Source organism: Oreochromis aureus, linkage group 18 (assembly GCF_013358895.1).
Source record: "Oreochromis aureus strain Israel breed Guangdong linkage group 18, ZZ_aureus, whole genome shotgun sequence".
Lineage (NCBI taxonomy): Eukaryota > Metazoa > Chordata > Actinopteri > Cichliformes > Cichlidae > Oreochromis > Oreochromis aureus.
Genome location: NC_052959.1, coordinates 28,618,071 through 28,636,400, shown reverse-complemented (window position 1 = coordinate 28,636,400; position 18,330 = coordinate 28,618,071). Strand labels below are relative to the sequence as shown.

The following is an 18,330-nucleotide window of genomic DNA, read 5'->3' as shown; positions in this document are numbered from 1 at the left end:
ACCTTCTTACCTGTAATTCCAAGTGCGACTCACCTGTGGTATTTCAGTAAAAGGTCTGTCCAGGTCTGATTCTGCCTCGCCTTCCCAGCTCTTGTAACTCTGAGGCAGCATTATTGCACAGAGACGGCAGGCTAGCTATCACACCTGGAGGAGAAAATAATCACAGCAACAGAAGGCAGGCGGTAAATGTCAGCTCGCCGACTACTAGACACCATGAGCTGTTCTCAGGGGGATGTGGGAATACTCGGGGAAGGCAGTGAGTGAATGGAAACCTTTGAATATCTGTCTCTTTTTCTGTCTCTCTTGACCTTTCTACCTCTCTTTCGCTGTCTTTTGTGCTCTTGTTGGTTTCACCTTATTGCCACCTTTTCACTTTTATTGCATTTCCATCATTTTCCTGTCTTCCCACAGACAATACTACCTGAGCTACTGGCAGCTCAAACCTTCGGTCTCATTAATTGAGAGCTGTCAGTCATTTTTAAAATAATCACCCAGGCTTGACATAAAGAGCCTCTTTGTCATTGACACTGTTTTGTTTCTGTAGAGCAGCCAAATGGCACCACGAGGCTCCCCCGCATAACCAAACGCCAACTCCACAGCAAGGAGCAAACAAAAGCCAGATTGTTTTAAAAATCATGCAGGTCGTCAGAAGCAGAGTTCTCAGCACTGCACGCCGGTGCTGAGCTGCTCCCCAATCCTGCTCCGATCGATGAACGGCGAGATTCGTGGCCCTAAGATGGATTTGGGGAACTTGAAGCAAATTGAGGAAAACCTGCTGTGCAGCAGAAATGTAGTTTGTGCGGGCAAGTAGCTCCACAGCTGAATGAATGGGTTTGTCTTCCTTGTGGTTTTCACGCATCCCCAGATGGCCTCAGCAGCCTGTGTCTACTTCAAGAGTGCCGTAGCACGTATCGATTCATAATTCATTGTGCTGCTGTTGTCACTGCACACTTCCTTCCTTTTTTTAATTTTTTTTTGTGCAGTCCCTGAAGTGGCTGTATTAAGGCATGCAGATGCACAACAGAAGATAATATACTAGCATTACAGATACGAAGCCTTATTTAATTAGGTGATGGAATTCACTCGTGATTTAGGCTTTAATCATCATCATCTTATTAAAATCTGTAGCCATTTCACTCATTTACCACATAAGCAATTAATGGTTTTTTTTCTCCTCCCTCTTACTCGGACTACTGGGATTTTCTTAGTTTAATACCTCTTAGAGATGGGGAAGCATGAGTTTTGTGGAAATGCTGCTGCAGTTTAGGATCAGCGACAGGCAAATGGATTAGCCTGAAATAATTTTAATAAGCAGATTTTTTTGAAAATTAAGTGTCTTTCATCAAGCAAACATTTTAAGTGTTCACCATTTACTAATATGGAAATATGAGGATTTTCTGATTGTTTCATTGTAAAGTTGAATGTGGAGATTCTGGACTGAGAAAGCACGTATCTCGTGATGGAAAGTTTGCGTGCTCTTACAAGTAAAACAATGAACCGTTTTGTAAAGAGACGGTCACATTTGTCAACAAATAAAGAATTAAAACGACAAATACATCCCTAAAATCATGCTCACAAAGCTTTTTTCGTTGCTTTCTCTAAGACATCACTGTTTAAAAGAGACATAACTCATTTGGACATCAATGTAAGGCAACACAGAAGGATCAAACTAAGAAAATATTGGTCTCTTCTAATAATGTAAGTGGCTCAGGCGTGTTTCAGAGCAAATAATAAAGTCTTTCCTTGGTTTAATAAAGAATTTTCTATGATTTTGCACATAGCTGATACACTGTTTCTTTTCATAATGTCCTCCTAGCTACCTGTTCTCCCCCAGAACACTTGCTCTTTTCAGGAAGCTTTGATTACAGCAGTGTAGGAGCCAGGGACACAAACGTCTGAAAGATATTGTGTTCCTTTCTCATCTCCCCCGAGTATTAGAAGAATATACCTTTTGAGAGATTCGGGAAGCACGTTTCCTGTTTCCTGTCTGCCCCTCTCCACTGAACAGGAAGTGAATTAGATCCTGCAATGCCAAGCACATTGGGGTGGGCGGCAGAGCGTGTGCGTGGGGGGGCCCTCACCTGACAGAAGGGGGTGTTTGTTATTGTGGGATTCAAATGGCAGTGTGAGCTGATATCAGAGCTTAAGGATTGTGGAGATTTAATCAAAGCAATAACATGTCCTTAGAAGCAGGCAGTGAAGGAAAATGTTATTTTTCCTCCAACATTAACACTTCTCTCTAAAATGGCACGCATGTAAAAGGTTTCAGATTTCATTGTAGTCAGCGTAAATACTCGACGTGCGCAGGATGTCGCTCTGTGTTGCATTCGCTGTTTTTACATTGTTCAAACCAGGAAACTGTTTTATTTGCTTGAGAAAAGCAGATTGATCTCTGACCATCTGTTAAGTTGTGCCCATTACACGCCCCAAATCATGGCTTTCAAAATGTCACAGTTGTGTTTTCTGCTGTTTGTGTGCGCCTTTTGTTGGTGCCGCGATGTTGTGACTGTCACAAGATTATGACTCGCAGTAAAACTGAAGAAGACAAAGCTATGGCAGAGAGATCTAGTTTCAGCATGTTACATAAATATAATAATTATCTTCGCATAGTATCCTTTTTAACATGGCTACATTTTGATTTACACTGAAAACACAAAGCACAAATTAAAACACCGATCCCAGCGAAAACCATAAGATGCAAAGCAAAAACAGAACTGCATGCATCGCAATGCTAAAGTATGTAAACATGCATAAAAAAAGAGCATAATAAATCATGTGAATGTTCATGTGAGGCATGAAAATAATGTGTTGCAGTAGTCTCTCTGAGACCTGCCAGCTACAGTATGGTAACCTTTATCCCAGTTGTTCTTCATTTCACAGAATAACACAATGATTGACAGGCCATAAGACTAATAATAACACAAAAAGGGGCAAAACAGCTTAAATACAAGGCAACAAGACACAAGTCCTCCTTTTTCCTGTTACCACTGTTCCTTCTGCTGCTACTATTAGTTGCTGATCATCAGCATTGTCACCTTGATCTTCCCAAAACATGTTACCCAAACACATTCTAGCCAAAAGGAAATTCATCTCTAACCTCGTCTGTCACTTTGAACACAGCGAACAATAAGACTAAAAATATTCCCGAGTGTCCAGATTAGAATACCAGAATCCCACCGCCCCCGTTAGACTTTTAATTCCCTCTGGGCCTGTAAAACGTACTATTGCCTTCCTTAGCGCTGTCGTGCAGGGCACTCCAAGGGGAAACGCAAAAAAAGTAGCTGCAGCTGCATAAATATCCAGTGGAATTCATTTTTAATTGCCTCTTTTTCCTTCAAACAAAACACTGTCAGAAATTTCAATTTAACCGCAGTGGTGTAAAAACAAAAACAACTAAAGAGGCTGGAAGGAGCTTCGTGTGTGCCTTTGGGAGCCGTCTGCCGTTTCCTTTGCTTTAAGGAAAATGACCACACAGTCCTATAAGCTCGAGCAGTCTGCTGCAACAAGCCTGAAACAACATTTTGCTGCTTTCGGGATAAAATGTGTTTCTTAGATGTCTCTTATTTATATCCACAGCCGCATATTTTAGCGAGACAGCATATTGGAGCACATGATGTTTTAGTTGTTACTCTGTGGTTTACCGCGTAGGTGGTACGGTGTAGTATCAGGTTGAAAACAGTCTTTTTTTTTTTTTTTTTTTATGTTTTTGTTTTGGCTCTCAACCAAATTGCATAACCTCACTGCTGAGACATTATTTTCTTTCTTTTGCTTTTCGAAGCCTGCCAAGCTAAATATTGTTCAAAGTGTGGTGATTTTATCCCCTCTCCCCCAGTGTTTTCCCCGCTATTGCGACTAGTGCTTTTAGTGTGTATACTTGGCATCTGGTAACATTTGTAGCCTAGGAAGCGTAATTAAGAAGTAATGGGAGACAATATCCCGTGAAAGTTTTACCAGCTCACTCACTGGGTGCTTCTTTTGTGTTTACTGAAATTAATTACCTGAATTCAGTGAAAACATAATGTAGACGGCATGTTTTTAAGCAGCTTTATTAGCCCTCGACGTTTGCTGTATCACACTCTGTCCCTGTTGTGTGAGAATAAGTGTGCAAAGAGCCAAGTGAATTAGCAACCATTGTTTTATTCCCCTCCCAACTACGAGGCAGCAGTGAATGCTGGGAAGGCTCTGAGGGATTTGGTGTGATTTGATTCTCCGCATTTTCCGAGGAGGCGGCGCTCTTATTGAATCGGCTCCATTACATTTCATCTCCACCGGGGGAATAAGAGGCCGCAGAGGGAGCACACGCGGCCGTGTTGTATCGCAAACACACCAGAAACGGCAACGCAGACAAACAAATAGACAAGTACTCACCTTGCAGCGTTTTATAGGTTGATAAGATGAGGGATGTGTGTGTTTGCACCTGCGTGCATGCATTTACTATTGACTTCATGTGTTTTGTGTGTACATGTTATTTAGTAATGTGAATCTCTGCTGGTGGTTTTGTTGTCTTTTGCCTAGTTTCGATGCAGGTGCTACTCCGTCTGTTGGGTTTTGCTCGTGTGCACATGTGTTTGCAAAAAAATAAATACATTTTTTTCGAAGAGTGAGGGTGACAAGTCAGAGCTGTGACTCAGAGATAGAGAGTGATGGCAGGTGTGCAGCAGCATGCAGTGAATACAAAGCCCCTGCCTTTTCTAAAACTCTAGAAGGATTTCTGTTGTTGGTGAAGTGAAACCAGGGCTAGATTAACCAGCATTGTGGCCCCATTGTGTCTGCGTTCCTGAGTGCGTATGACAGCGTTGTTACATTTTCGTTACCACCCGGGGGGTTTGCATGAGTCCCTTAGTCATAGTTTGGTTTCAAATATACATTTATGTAGGAATAAGCACAGATTATGCTTGATGTTGGCTAAAAAATGCTGAAGAATATCCTTATTAAGCAAGCATGGCCATTTTTCCCCAGTGATCAGTGGAGACCAAACGGAGATCAAAGGAAAAGAGTTCAAATTATAACAAGTACAACTCGAGAGTAATGGTGGGATGGGTGCCAATAATGAGAAACATTGCTATTAATGTGTTAGAGTTTGCCTAAGGTGTAATTTGTACATCTTATAAGGACAATGGGATATAAATGTAGGGTTTATTTTTGTTGGGCTGCTATTCGTTACTTCAGCTTTAGGGGAATTGTAACCACGCCATTAAACTGTAAGACTCGGTTATGAAATTTGGTTCCAAAGTACTTGGAATGTTATTATGCTTACCGGTTCACCTAAACGCACTCGCCTTTCATTCTCTTTTGAGTAGACGTGCATCTAATCCAACATTCCTGTCTAGTCGGGATCTTGTGATTCTCATGCGTTTAGAGTACAAAGAGATTTAACGGGATTTTAAAAGCTTAAATATAATTATGTTACATTACATAGAGTGTACAATGTAGGATGGGACCAGTAGAAAACAAGTCTTTCTTTCTCATTACACCCTATAATTACCAAATGACTTTGTCAGTGATGTAATCCCACACACCGTGCTTCAGATGACCTCCTCTGTTTGGACATAGAGATTGCGTTCTTTGACTATTTAACCCATTATTGAATTGTCTTATTTCTGAGTAATGTAAAGTTTACCCACCAACTTTTTTACATTTTGCTATAATTTATACCCTAAATTAAAGTCATTAAGTATAAAAAGTACGTAGAAAAGTTTTACTCCTTCTGCCAGATCAACCTGGATTCGTAGGAAGTTGCAGCTGTGACTTTTCCCATGTTCGCAACCATTTAACAGACAACCGACTTGAGAAAAATCAAGCTCGGTCACATCTTTCCGCACCTCAGCTGCTGCACTATCACAGTCAAAATGTTGGCTTTCACTCCGATACGGCATATGAATGTGCGTTCTCACTACTCACTGAGCAGAACAGGATGTCTTACTACAGCTTGGGGAACGTCTCTGCTTGAGGGTCATCATGATTGCTTGAATTTGTTGCTGTGAATGTTGATCCAGAGCCTGGTGATGAGAACGGGGACAGAATTTTGATAAGCTGCCACCTTTTTTGCCTCGAGTAAGACACGTCTACATAACACAGACATAACTGAACTTTTGCACCTGAGAAAACTCAAATCTACAGCAGAAGGTAGCTGAGAAAATTGGGGATCTGATCATTGCTAACATATATTAAAACTATAACTCAACAAATGTGTAATTGAGCGCTGTTTGGAAAAAGGAAGAAAAAATGTTAGACTGTGAAGAGTAGAATGCAGGTTTCTGCAGGCACGGCAGGGTTAACAAACTGTAGGAATAAAATGGTCCTTACTGAGACCATAATCACCATCATCTAGCAAATACTGGTGATAAAACCCAACTCTCTTTTGCAAGGAGTCAAATACTGATATTATGCCAAAGGCACTGGCACATGATGCATGTGCCCAGAGTGTCGATAACGAGACACACCAGGTTTATGGCGATATTTAGACAAGTCTGACACTCAACTCATAGCATTTAAAAAAAAATAAAAATAATTTGTCTGCACATTTAAACACAGATTCACTGCCATTTTTCTTTGCTCAGGGATAATGTTTTTGAGCGGTATCGTTTAATCCAAGATATAATTGTTTCCTAAACGTAGCCAGGGAATTTTTGTTGCCAGACCCAAACAGCGAGTGAAAGCAAAAGGAAAATTAAAAGGAAAACAGCCTCCAAATTTGCACTTTGTCACTCTTTAAATGAGGACATTTTAGCTCTCTGTATCATTGCATCATTGCCAAAGGACACACTGAGCATATTTCTGTGGGAGATGGTGGTGCACTTTCTTTGTGTTTTCCAAGTGCACACAGCAGGTCATGCATCACAGCTTAACTTTATTTTTTCTTCACACCCAAAATTAGGTCCCAAAACTCTCTTGACTAAAATTTGAACTAAAATCATTTTGTAGTGATACCAGTTTTTTTGTTTGTTTTTTGATACTCTAACCTTGGGGTCTGAGGCTCTTTAGATTCAGTCAGGGTTTCTGCAGGATACTAATCACATCTTACTTTATGAATTTGGGACTGCAAACCATGGAGTGATCATGAGTTTGAGTTTCACAGGGACTTATGATGCAGACAGATGGAATCCAACTGATATGTGTGAAGCAGCAGTGGAAAAAAAACACTGATACAGATGTTCATTCATCACCTAAAAGGATGCATTCATCTAATGAGTAACAGTTTGGAGAAAACAAGGGAAGTGATTGTACTTAATGTGGCTCTAAAAACATTAGGACGTCTCATTTTGATCTTAAAATGTACTGGGGGTTTTTTCTGATTTGGTTCTTTTAAAAATAACATTTTTGTTATGCTACAGGAAACTGGCAGCCTCATGTATCAACTATGTAAGTGCTTTAATTTTTCCTTTTTGCTAAAGCATATAGTTAGGGCTGGATCAGGTGGCCCTGAATCCTCCCTTAGTTATGCTGCAATAGGTGTAGGCTGCTGGGGGATTCCCATGATGCATTGAGTACTTCTTTTTCATTCACCTTTCTCACTCACTGTGTGTTAATAGACCTCTCTGCATTGAATCATACGTGTTATTAATCTCTCTTCCACAGCATGTCTTTTGTCTCATCTTCCTTATTTCACTCCAACTGGTCACGGCAGATGGCCCCGCCCCTCCCTGAGCCTGGTTCTGCCGGAGGTTTCTTCCTCTTAAAAGGGAGTTTTTCCTTCCTACTGTCGCCAAAGTGCTTGCTCATAGGAGGTCATATGATTGTTGGGTGTTTTCTCTGTATGTGTTATTGTAGGGTCTACCTTACAATATGAAGCGCCTTGAGGCGACTGTTGTTGTGATTTGGCGCTAAATAAATATATTGAATTGAATTGAAATTTAATTTCTGCAATGCCATGTTTTAAAGCATTTGTGGGCTTTAAGGTGTCTTTGGTAAATACGCGAAATGCATACTTTCCATAGTTGTATTGTCTAAATCTGCCGCTCATTTACTACGTCAACTTTCTGAAGCAGCAGCAGGATAAAAAGCTGCCTGTTCTACACATGCAGCTTTCTGTCTATTTAATACAAACCGCTGAACAATGAATTGCAATGAACAAGCTGGGTTATACCACCACTCCTCATGCCTGCTGTTTTGCCAGCCGGCCTTCCATTTAAAATAATTTGAAATGGCTTCCACCGTCCTTTAATCAGAATATTTCATATATTAATGATTATGAATCGGAGTATAGCGTGAGATGGGTTGTATTAAAGCTAAGGCCGGTCAGGAACCATCTGCTTCTATATGGGAGAATCAGTTATACTGTAAATGAGGAGAGACAGGCCAGTCGTCTTGCACTCCTAATCCTTGGATCAAGGCCAACAGCTACAGAAGAAAGATGTGTTCTGCCCCGGGGAATCTTTTATGAATGTGGGAGAGGACGGCTCTGTGGGTTTTTAGGGGTCATCTGGGTGTTTTCTGGGTTGGAACGAAAGCAGGCAGGTGAAAGCTTTATTTCCACGTTCTTCTTTTTATTTATTTTGGAAGAGCAGAGTCATCCTGTTTAAAAACGGTGACTATGTCACTGGTGTTTTATAAACCAATGATTTAACTAACATTCTTACGTTCTTATGCTGGTCCTGTTTGTCTTCTCCTTAGAAGGGAATAAAAACTTATTGTTGGTTCTGAACAAAGCAGCTGGAGAATAAACTTCACTGAAAGTCACAGCTTCGACTGTTAATTTTTTTTGTCTTGGTCCAAATCTCTAAAGTCTCATTATTTTAGATTGTAAAATATGAGTTGTTTTAAATAGCTTTAAGACCAGGTGGATTTGGCCCTGTCAGAATACATGGAGGTCCTGTAAATCAAACTTACTATATATGGTCTCAACATTCAACCCTGTGGAGATGTAGCTGGTTTAAATGATTGGTTCTGACTATTTCCTGCAACAGAAGACTGTTGAATATGAATTTTACTGATTGAAATAGCTACATATCACACCAGCGGAAAAAAGTATGACAGATCATTCCAATCTGTCTTTACAATTCAAATCTTATTAAACCCTTACATTAGTTTAAAAAAAAGAGGTAACAAAACCCAAATACAAAAGATAAATTCAATCAGAATTGATTGAAATGAATAATATTTGTGCATTGAAAAGATTTTATTCATTTTTATACACTCCGTCCTTTCTGAGGCTGTAAGTCTGTGAACATGATGCGTCTGCGTTGTTCACACGGATTAGTTCTCATATTTACACATCCAAGCGTTGAGAATAGGCCCGACGCATTTTTAAGGCAAATTTCACCACAAAAGAGCCTTTATGGCCATCATACTGTAACAATCGGTGTTAAACAATGACGTTTCCTACAACACTAAAATATTAATGTAATTAATATCCTACCAGCAGCTACCGTTTAATGGTCTGAGAAGTGTGACGTCAAGTAACAACATTCTCAGATTCATAGTAATCCCTCCACAAAAAAACAGCTGTGCAGAAGCAACACAATCCCTCCCTTAAGTGCATTGTTGATTGATGCAGTGATGAGGATTATGTCTCATATTTATGTGGTGGATATCGAAGCTCGACATTCCAAACATTTTAATGACAGACAACCTGCTGTGATCGCACTAAACACTGCCACCCTCTGAGTCCTAATCAGAATTAAGTGTTTGATCTGAGCTTACGTGAATATGTACAGTAATCCAAGATTATGCTGTCATCAAAATAATTAGTGGAGTGCAGTTCAGAGTGCAAAATAATACAGGAAAAGGGAAATGTCAGTAATGTAAGTTTGATGCACTGAACTTTTATTTTTCCTTTATCCCAAATTGACAAACTATAACATGTTTAGGTGAGATTAGAAATTAAACTTTATGATGCTTTGATTTTTTTTAACCTGCATGAATGATTATTTATTTATTAATTAATTATTTTCTTTTTTGAAGCAAAGCCCACACCAGGAAAAAATATTTGAAGATTCATAAAACAAAGATGGTATTCTTAATTAATAATATACACTTTTTATTGATCCCCGTGGGGAAATTCTTCTCTGCATTTAACCTGTTCACTCAGTGAAGCAGTGGGCAGCCACCAGTGCAGCGCCCGGGGAGCAGTGTGTGGGGATGGTACCTTGCTCAGGGGTACCTCAGGGTAGCCGTTCAGGGGATTCAAACTCCTGACCTTCCGATCATGGGGCAACCGCTTTACCTACTGAGCTATCCCTGCCCCCCAATTGGCACCAAAACCCGATATAGATTCAGATACTCGATCTGTCCTCATAAAAAAGCTTTTTCTTCTCATTTTTGGGTCAGTAACTTTATCTCAACCCTTTCCATTTGTGAGTAATGTTTCTCACAAGACCGCAGACATGGGGTGGAAGCCCTTTGGGACACTGGAAGGTATTAGAGTGAACAACAGAAAGCAAGGAGTGGTTAGCATTGAAACTGCAGTGTGCGCACACACACGGATAAATATTGTGAGATTAGAGGCGAGGAAGCTTCCAAATAATGGTAGCTGGAATTTATGAGTATAATTGAGTTTGAAGTTTTTAGAAATTTATTGTGTCAGTGTTTGTCCGTATGTGTGCGTGTTTATTGTCGGGGACAGTCTGAGGGCCATCTCCACCCAGTATTGACCATGTCTGATGGCGTAATGATGTCATTCCTTCTTATTTGGAGCCAGACTGTCCGTCCATCTGAAGACCTTTAGTTTTAGTTTTTCTGAAAATGCCAGCAATGAAAGAGTGGTACAAAGTACAAGAGACTAGATGGAGAAAATATTGGGGGAAAAAGTAACAATTAACTGCTTACTGTTACTACACGTGACATTGCTTATTGATTAAAAAGTTGCTGTACATGAACTAACCTAAGTAAATACTTTGCTCAGTTTGACCCTTGTGTGCTTCTTTATCACAAGAATAGTGCAGGTTTGTAAAAAAAAAGAAAAAAAAAAGATCAAATTTTTAAACATGTCCAAATAACTCAAAATAAAATCCCCATTCTTAATTCAGTTCAATTCAGTTACATTTATATAGAACCAAATTATTTTGTAATGTAAAGACCCTATAATAATACAGAGAAAACCCTAACAATAAGATGAGGGGGTCATCTTATTATGAGCAAGCACTTTGGCGACAGTGGAAAGGAAAAACTCCCTTTTAACAGGAAGAAACCTCTGACAGAAGCAAAGCTTATTAATAACAACTTAAAGGTGCTGTTGCTTATAAATAATTTGTATTACGTTTAATGCATATTAAAAAGTAAATAGTTGAGAAATTATGGAGATAATGGTCTTAATTATTGAAATTGTGGTTTTAGAATATCTTAATGCCAAATACATTGATCAGTGCTTCATAATGACTAATGAGGCTGCAATATGCTCCTAATATTTACAAGCCAATAAGTCTAAGGAGCTTGGAAAGAAAAGCGTCTGGACTTCTTTAAGTTGCTTGAAGACATTTCACCTCTCATCAGAGAAGCTGCTTCAGTTCTAGGGTCAAATGGTGGAGAGTCCCATTTGACGCTTTTCTTTCCAAGCTCCTACGATGACCTGGATCACTGAGGAATCACATCTTGCCTTTAAATGTGACAACAAAAACCTTATTAAGCAACACAGGTTTGTAATAAATCAGCATAGCAACAATAAAAGGATTTTATGAAACTATAACATCATGATGTTCCTCAAAACCACAAAGTCATATTTTGACTATTGCAACAAAAAGTTCTGCAAGTTGAATAAGGTTTTATCAACATTTAAGCGTTATAAGTTAAAGAAGTAAGTCTCTCATAAAAATATAATGTTTAACATTGCAGAGAAAACTGTTCTCACCATATTTCCAAAAATCTGAAAAAGGTTTTTACATTTAAGCTTTTAATGGGTCAGATCAATTATTTAGCACGATTAGCATCCCTGTGTTTTGTTACTAAGATTCTCACCGATTTCTGTATTTCTTTTTGTGGTTTTTTGTATTATTATTCATTCAGTTCAAAGATTAGAAAGAAAAATGTTTTTCCATTCACTCCCAACAGCAATAATAAAAATTCAAACTGTCAACTTAAAGGCACGACTCGTCACAAAACCTGGAAGCAGTGAAGCCATTAATGTCACAAATGTCTCTGCAAAATCCACTTAAGGTATTTAATATTCATCAGATCAAGGAATTTGCCAACATTTCTAATAGCACTCAAAAGCGCTTAACTGCAGCTGAGCCATCTCTGACAGTATGTTGCGCATTAGTGTAGCGGTAATGGTGCGCTGCCCGCACGACATATTCTGCTTTATTTCCCACTGTGAATGGAATGCAGTCTGTCACAGTGGGAGCACGAGTAGACTGGCAAAGCAGAGGTGTAAGTGGGGAACTCTTGACCATCTGCGTTTTAGCACAAGTGCGGGGTTCAGAGTCTGGTCTGAGCCTAAAAGGCTGTTGACCCACATTTTGTGTCATGGATGGCACTTTGTATCACTTAGCTGTCTGCATGCACCGCCCCGTGTCCCCGTGTGTGTATGCGGGTGTTTAACTTGCAAGCATTATACAATAACTTTGGTGGAGTTGTGTCAATTCTTATTTACAGCATTTTGTTTCATTTTTTGTTGACTGTACTACAGTGTTTGTGTTTAACAAAGAATCATTAGTTGCATAAGAGAAAATTTGTGTAAATGAAATCTCTTTGGGACCACTGAATGGACAAAACAAGCAGTTAAAAGATTTGTGCTCTTGTAAATTATTCATTTTCTTCGAGATGTGAAGGCATAACAGAATAATTTCTAATTTTCATGAATGGAGTCAAACTGGAGATGTTATTACATGTCAGCTTTGTAATTACATATACTACTTGACTACTAGAACAATCGAAAAAATTGCCCCCATTAAAAATTAATAATTTATTCAAATCATGATAATAAGGAAGAGGGTAATAAATCTTAGTTGAAAGAGTCTTCAGGACTACCATTACATTCCCCCTGGAGACACCTACCCCCATCATGACTCTGTGCATTAATCCATCCTAAACTGGACCACACTGGGAAATCATGGCAGGTGGGGTTATGTATTACCTAATTAGAGTTTTGATTTAAGACTCATCTCTAAATAATTGAATCACACACACAAACACATGTGCGTACTGGGTGGAGAGATGTGGAACATATAAACGTAGGATGGACTGTGTGTGTCTAATAGTAGCAGGTATGTCGAACTAGCAGAGTAGGTCACTTGCAAGTTTTTGCAAGTTAATGCAAATGTGTGCATGCACTTGCTAGAAAGACGGGACCTAAAATGACCAGTTATTCAAATATGTGCCATTGGGTAGACAAAGCATGGCTCTACCTGGGTTGTCCCTGTTTTTTTTTTTCCATTTTTATTTTGATTTAAATCACAGCAGATCCTGAGAGCCTGCTGGTTTTCATTAGAACAGCCTGTTCCCTCTTAAGCCTCCCTCCCCTTCCTCTAAACCATAAACGGCGATGTCAGTCGGTCTTCAGTACACGCTAATCCCACCAGCGCAGATATATGGTCGAGATCAACTTTCAAGTAGCTCAGTGATGGATTTCACATTTTCCTTTTCATAATTCCTTCTTCAAAATGACCGCGGACGTTAAAGTGCTCCCATCTTGTAACCCGATGACCTCATTACAAATGGCACACGGCATGTAGGTAGATGTACAACAACAATCTGGGACAGTGTAAGTGGGGACTTTGGTTGTAAAGAAAGAGAGGAAGGAGGGGGACGCGAGAAGTTGTTTGACAACGAAACAGTTGAGCCATTAGGGATGTACCGGCTGAGTGTGCTGGGAGTTACAGCATGTTGCAACATCCTCGGAAATTTTCACGCTCCCGTTCCTCCCCTCTTTAGACCTTCTCATGCTCATCCCCTATTCAGATGCTTACTCCCCAACAGCATATGGCATTCAGTATTAATGTATTTATGTTGCTGCTCTCCTCTCTAGTGTCAAACATTGTCGCTTTCGTTTCTTTTCTTACAAAATACCTGGAGCAGCAGGAGGTTGGGAAGTTAAAGAGAAAGTGAAGCTACTCAAACTTTTCAAGCTTTGCAGTTTGCATGCGTACGCAGAGGACTCCATTGTGCCTCTGCTTACAGCTGCACCGCTGTTGAAGATGCATCACTTCTCAACTCCGCGATTATTAGATCAGAGTCAGCAGGAAAGACGGGGGAAATGAAAAAACACACAAATATGCACACGACAGACCACAGGGCATCAGAGGAAACTTTTTCATCACGCTGTCGGGAGCATAGTGTCCTCTTTGAAATAAAGATATTTACGATTATCCTTCCTTGGAAAAAGCAAAGCGTGACTGGTTTTTGATTTCACTCTGCGCCTGTCGTCTTCTTCTTCTTCTGCTGCAGCTCATTACCAGAAAACACGCACTCATGCCTTCGATCTTCTCTACATTTTATCCAGCACGTCCACAGCTCTTACACCCCCCCCTCCCTTCTCAACAAGACTTGTTCTTACACCACATAAAAATTACATCAGGGCTCTCATCTTTAAATGGCCTATGACATTTATAGATGGGTTGAAGTGTGCATTCTCTGTGCCGTTTCGGCCCGGGGCCTATTAAAGCAATTGAATCGTCTTTGCATTTCGTCTTTGAAGTGTTGGGAGAATAACTGTGCTGTCCAAGTTCTGGTTAATCATTAGTGATAGCAAAGCGCTCCATGTGAAAAGCACTGCTTTTATAGCAGCAGCAAGCACAGCATGGGGTGTGTGTTAGGCCCTCATAGATAATGTAATCTCTCGTCTGGTAAGGGGAAAAAGAGAAATGGGGAGAGATTTTGATGCAGCAGGGAAACTGTTTTTATGTGTGCATGCGTGCTCTCTTTATGCCTGTGGGGTATCAAACAGAGCTTTGGTTATAAGAATCCTTTATTTGTGTGATGATGTAGCCATTAGGGCCCTGTGTCGTGCCTCTCCGTCTCATAATGTTGCTCTGGATGTGAACTTCTACAAAGGGTTTTGGCCTGTATTCATTTTCTGATGGTTAGATACGATGCCCGCCTGGAGGCTTCTTGTCTCATGTGATGTGCAGCTACGAAGCAAAACAGCAGAGAAGCAGAGCTCTGTCCTCGGCTGGGAGTCACCTGCCATGTGAACTGCTGGATTGTTGTGTTTAGCCTCAGGAGACATGAAAACTTATGCTTTGATTGCCTGACCTGAACATTTGAAAACTGGGAATCGTACAGGCTTGGCTTTCATTCCACCAACACGTCATTTTTTAATCAAAAACTATATCATGAGTGGACAGGATGAGCTGGTCTTTGGCGGATTCCTTGTGCCGTCGGGATGCTGCATGTGCTGAAAGATTTCAAATGCGTTTTTCATATAGTTTGCAGATGAATTATCGAAATCTGCACCACATAAGTGGATATTTTCACTACTCATAATAAATCTCAAAATAAATCTCTCATTCTGTTACAACGTTAGACCATAATAGGCAATCTTACAGACGAGCAGGGCTTATTTAGAGTGTTTTTCCTTCATCTGATGAAGTACGATGATTTATGTTTTTTTAAACTTGATACCGTTTCTTAGCCAAAAGCAGACATTGATAATAATAGAGAATGTTTTCACTGAGAGAGCTTAATGTTTTGCACCTGGCTTTCATCATACATGAGTTGCATGTGTGCTGCTTGGAAAGATAAACGTGAGCTCACTGATGATGAGTGACTTTGCACCTTGCGAGACCCTCGGAAACGTGCAATGCATTAAGATAGTGTCTCAACAAAAGCAGACGGACACACCCATCTCATCTGTGTGTTGATAAACTGCTGTGTATGCAATTTTCAGAAAATATACTGTTTACTCACGAAGAGTTCTGGGTAGCCCAGTTGCTTATCCACTGTTTCATTCACATGTGACCTGACGCCAGGCTGTTGTTGATCATCCTCCTCCTGTCTGTCTTCTCTAAGAAGTGCAGTACAAGTGTTTTACCCATGACATAATGGCGATATAAAGGCTGTCTGAGTCATTTCAGTCTCTGATGCTGATTCGCTGCAGCTGTATATCTATAGATATAGAGGGAGCTCTATATCTATAAGTAAATGTCAATCTAGATGTGTGCGGTTGGGTATGAGTGTGTAATTTCAGGAAATGGACATCAGGCCTCCCCGGCTTGTCTTCAGCTCAGCGTGCTGCCCACAATGCCGAGGCCTCAGGTTTCCCACATGGAGGGCAGAAAATAGAGGGCGTTCCTCCAAAGCTGTCGGCAGAGCTCAACCAGCAGGAGCTGCAGCCTGCATCACAACGACTGGTTTTTATTTAGAGGAGGAAGGCAGGGATGCTGAGAGGGAGGGGGAAAGGAAAGGAGATGATGAGGTCTGGGGTGGTCAAGAAAGGACTGGAGGAAAACCTAGAGAGGAGGGAGAGTGGAAAATAGTGTGGTACTTTTTTCTGTTATGTAGGGAGAAAGAACAGAACATCCAAATTAGGAAAAACTATCCACTGTATTAGTGTTCAGTTTGATCTAAATTCCAGCAATTTGCAGTCAAAAGAATGACAGAAAATTCTTATTTAAAAGAGGATGCTTTGGTTTCAAGAAGAAAAACAGAGCAGTTTATCAAATGGACATTTTTTAAAAATACCCTCATGTTGAAATGACCAACTATAAAGTACAAATAATCATCGTTACAACCCAGGACAAAATGTGTTTTGGGCATCCGCAGCTTTTTTTCTGTTGTTTTTTTGGAAGTCACCCATATAAACTATATTTATCCCTAAAGTTGTGTTTGGTTCCTTTTGGAGCATATTGTGTGTGACACCCAGTCTACAGACCTGGCTAGCAACAACTTTCTAGGATTACATGTATAGAAGAAAAAAAAAAGAGAGAGAGTTTAAATATGATCACTTCTGACTCCAAAAAGCTAACATGGTGACGGCCATTATGACTTCATTTTAGAAGTCTAGTATGAAGTTAAGCCAAACTTTCAATCACCTGACATTAGACTGCTGTTGATCCAGGTTACTGTGGTGCAGTTATTAAAAATAAATAAATATAAAAATAGATATCTGAGTATTTAGTGCATTTTCAAGGACTATCTTAGCCCAACACAAATAGACATTTATTTAAATTCATAAGATTGTTGGGAGAATACGATGTTGCCAATAAAATAAATCTTCTTTTGAATTGAATCGGGCTGCTGTTATTTGCAGCCCCCTCTCTCCTCTCTGCTTTAATAAGTGTAACTGCATTTGGGATTAAGAGACCCCCTGTTTCAACGACTTCAGTGTAATTATCCTTGGCCCCTTTCCACACACACAATCACACACACACACAACTATAGGGCTTTTTTGTTTATTTAATTAGATGCAATGATTTTATGGTGGTGGGAAAAAGAGGAAAAGTCATTAGACTAATTACCAAAGTCTCAGTAGCAACGTGCGTATCTGCACTTTGAATCTTTTATCCCGATGACAATCTGTCGTCCTTTTATGACACCAGAGAAATGACTCGAGACTGCTGCGAATGATTTGCCAAACAAAATCCTTCCTTTATGCTTCCGTGTTTTTGCAAATCTCCAATAAACTTGGCTTCTGTGCTAAGACACCAGGCACGTGGAAAGTCACCGAGTTCACTTTCCATGTATGTTGCTTATTTTCTTAAGATCTACATGGTTGGGTGAGGATGTTGATTTGGGTCAAGAAGAATTTAATATGTTGTGATGTTGGCTCTAAAAATAGGAGGATTATGTTTGATCAGCTTTGAGTCCACAGTAGAATTAGAGTTAAAAAATGTATTAAATCTTTTTATTTAATGTCTGTAAGTAACCATATTCTCATATAATTCCACTTGAATTTATTTTGATATTCACTTTGGGAGCTGAGAAATACACTTCTGTTCAGTATAACAGTGAAAGTGATCCAGTGCCGTTTTTAGTCACCAGTAGTGCTAGAAAGCAGTTAACACCATGTGGGCATCTTACCTAGCATGGACGCCTCGATAGCTGGTTAGCTCAGACATTTGCTGACGTGGGAATAAACTTTGTTCTTAGTTTGCTTTGTTCTTCTTCTTTGGACTGAACACTGGCAAGTTTCCATAACATCTGCTAGTCATGCAGAAGTGTCTGTATGCAACTCTCAAACTGTGGCTCGGCAAAGCAAAAAGAAAATACAACTACTAAAGATGTAATGTAGCCAAACTGAGTTGCAAATTAATTATTTACTGATGTTCTGAGAAAAGCCACTCTAAGCAAACTCAAAGAAGATAAATCACAGGAAAAATGTCCTTCACCACTATTGTGTACTTGGATTAAAACCACATTAACTTTATTTAAAAATCCGTGGTGAAATAAGTGAAATTGTACCGCCCGTGATTGAAACCATGTTTTTAGTTTCACCACACCGCCCTACTGTGATGTCAG

General features: G+C 39.9%; 1 protein-coding gene across 7 annotated transcripts in view; it reads left to right on the top strand.

The window, feature by feature from the left end:
• The window catches only part of LOC116331649 (partitioning defective 3 homolog), a 235,355-nt gene that overhangs the window by 181,433 nt on the left and 35,592 nt on the right, over positions 1 to 18,330 (top strand). The window lies entirely within an intron of this gene.